This window comes from Mytilus galloprovincialis, chromosome 13 (assembly GCF_965363235.1).
Source record: "Mytilus galloprovincialis chromosome 13, xbMytGall1.hap1.1, whole genome shotgun sequence".
NCBI lineage: Eukaryota > Metazoa > Mollusca > Bivalvia > Mytilida > Mytilidae > Mytilus > Mytilus galloprovincialis.
Window position 1 is genome coordinate 21,188,110 of NC_134850.1, and position 3,679 is coordinate 21,191,788.

Sequence of the window (3,679 nt, forward strand, 5' to 3'; positions counted from 1 at the left end):
TCATTCTGAGAATATTTTTTTACTCAGAAAAAAAAAGTTTTATGGCGCCGGGTCAAGTGTCTGAGCAGAAAGTTGATGAACCAAGGGTATGTCAAAGAACGTCTCGTCCTTTTTCTAAAAAAGCTCATCGGAAGGTACCAAGACCTTGTTGATAAATATTCCGTGTCAACTTCACAAATAATACATGATGGTCTTGATGTATAGATTCTGCGTACTGACGTTGTTTATCATCTTAACAACGTGTTATATTGTTCTTTCATTTGTTATTGTTCTATTATTATCATTACTTTTACTTTTGGATTGTTTTCTGTGATATCAATTTAACGTGGCTCGGTACTTATACATCCCGTCAATGTGTTTGTATTATCTTTCATTTTTGCTGGTGTGTTTTGTATATGCGACTTTTTGTGTTTCTTTGGTTTTTAATACGTTACTCTGTACTTTAATAGATCCTGTCAGTATTTTATTGTTCTATAATATGTATATATGTTATATTTCTATTATAAATTAGAAAATACGTCGAACCACTAACACCAAAACTATGTAATCACGTAGTGGAAAGGACCGTTTGTGGATTCTTATAAACTTTTGGACTATTTTAAATCTCGGGTCTATTTCTGAAATTAATTCTTACATATTTTTGATTTTTTAACCCTGTACGCTAACATTGTCCATTTGAAATATTAAAATTGTTTGTTTAAACATTGAACGACAAAAATATGTGACGCATAAAATTTTCTGACGTCAGACACGCGAAGCAATTGTTTCTAATAAAATTGTAACACGATGATGACTGCTGTACCCATATTTTGACTATTTTATTTATTATGTCGTTTAGTTCACGCATCATTGTAAATATAACGGAATTTTATGACACTGTCATACAAAGTGAGAGGTTTAGCGCTATAAAACCAGGTTTAATCCACCATTTTCTACATTTGAAAATGCCTGTACCTGGTCAGGAATATGACAGTTGTTGTCCATTCGTTTTTAATGTGTTTTGTCATTTGAATTTTGCCATGATTAGGGACTTGCCGATTTGATTTTCCACTGAGTTCAGTATTTTTTGTGATTTTACTTTTTACCATTTAACAGGATATAAAAAGTGACTGTGATATTTAAAGGATATAAAAGACATATCAGAAATGTATTTTCTCAGAAATATCATTTTTTATTTTATATATTTTATAAAATGGAAATAACATATTATATCATCCTAAAATATACAGCTAGTTCAGACAAAATAGGTTAAAACAATAAACCCTTTTGTAAGAATAAACTAATATTCAGTTTTTCGCCACAGGATATTTGTTTATTTTTTAAGATTTATTATTTTTAAACCTTTTAAATGCCATATGATCTCCTGATCTGAGTTCTTAATTTGAAGAGTTAGTAGATTGTGTCCTATACAGCTGTTCTTTATAATCACAATCATACATGCCAGCTGTAATTAATTAGACCAGACGGTCAATAAACTAATAGTGATTCAACTATATACTCTGTCAATGACTTTTGAGGAAGAGTGCAGGAAGATACCTGAATATATGAAACATTTAGATAATTAATTGTATTTTACGGTCTTCATTTTTTTTTTTTTCGAATGTGATAGATGTTTTGCCACTGGACATTGACCAAACATCAATTACCCAGCTATTATATTATCATCGGTGTTATTTCCTTTTTTATTGTAGAGTAACTTAAAAACTATCCCATTTCCACTTGTCCATTTGTTGTCAGATAAATATTAAACAATCCGAAGAGAAAATTAGGGAGCTACCATTTGATTTTTATCGGGGGTGGGGGATGGTTCTGTCCTGCCTTTTTATTTTTCACTCTGTTCGGTCCTGCCTTTTTTTTTTAGTTTATCCTGACTATTTTTTACCTAAATTGTCATAAAACTCCTGCCCTTCCTATTTTTTTCAAATTTCATCCTAGCCCCCCCCCCCCCTAAAAATCAAATGGTAGCTCCCTTATTCACCAGAGACCAAATGACCTTAAAAAATTAGCAACATTCTAAACATATAGAATATAGGTTATAAGGACGGTGATATAAGGTATAAAACCACTAATTCATAGCCCCATTGCTTTCTATGTTAAATTCTGCAATTTCAATAATAATGGCTACTTTGTCTTAAGTACAAATGAAGTGACAGTTATTTCATGTCAAAACGGTACCTTATCCTGACTTGTGATGAAAAAATTAGCATCTTATGTTATAGCGTACTGGTTCCCAGGAACTTCTGATCTGAACAACAGGTCAAATGTGCACTTCTAACAAAATTTCATATACTTCTTTATTATTCTAATAAATCTTTCAACAAGGGTTCTACAGGGATCCTAAGTCCCAAAGCTTTCATTTGATACCACAACAAACCAAACATACCCGATATTGACAAAGATACAGCTATCCGTATGAACTATTTTGTCTAAAATATGTACTAATTTCTTGTATGTTCTTTCCGACCGGGCCGGAATTATTGGTTCTATACCATAATATATAAAACAAACAAAAAACACCTCCATTTCAAGTGTGTTAGAACATTCTTATCAATTAATCATATTATATGTAATAAAAAATGTATTTTAAAATTCCGCGTATATTATTTTCAAAAGTTTTTACCTAGAATTGCATGAAACAGTCTTAACTTGTATTTTGTTCTGTTTTGATTTCACCAAGAAGGATCAATGTATTGTTTTGTGATATGGCAATATCAGCGAGTGCAACGGTAGTACAAGTTTCAAGTTTAAACAATGATATTGTAAAGCAATTGTGTTTTTTAATCTATAACAAAGATTCCAAAAGACTCAGTCTTTTATAGATCACTAAAATAGTATTTTTAATGCATAAATTTACATACAAAAGTTGTTCGTCACGATATTTTGTTTTATACTGATATTGAATTGAATCATATTTGTCAATGAACTCAATTTGTTTTAATACGAACAAGCTGTTAATCAAATCTATGTATCAAGGGGTAAATTTCGTATAATTTGCAATACTTTTGTCTTTTACGTTCTTTGTTTTCCTTTACTCCTAATTGTTTCTCAATTTCCCCTTTTCGTAGTCATGACAAGTAATCGACACAAGTTAATTTAAAATCTAGGTGACAAATTGTAAATGCACTACTTTGGTAAATAATAATAACGCTTTTACAAAATACACAATTGTAACACTATTGTCGATTTAGTACATTGTCATTTTTGTCAACTTCAACATTAAAGATTGCCAAGGAAGGTTATCTTATGACAACAAGTCATCTGCAAATTCAAAACCAACACCCTGTAGATTCACAAGCAACCATGACGTACATTGTAGCTTCATATTGTAAAAAGTAAATAACAAAAACACTGAACTTTAAGGAATTTCAAAACTGAATGTCCTTTATCAAATGTCCAAAACCAAAAGCTCAAACACGCCAAAAGAACGGAAAAAAATCTCATATTTCTGACTTGGTAAGGCATTTTCATATGTAGAAAATCGTGTATAAAATCTAGTCTTATTGCTAGCTAAACATATCACTTGTATGACAGTTAAGAGTTGTAAGGGACACAATTTGACTATGGTATTAAAATGAGGTGCCGTTTTTTATTATTTCATTTCAAGGGAAAGTAGCCATCTTGTTCGTAGCTACACTGTGCATGATTTTTGTTGGTCTTTTATACTAGATGAGCAAAAATT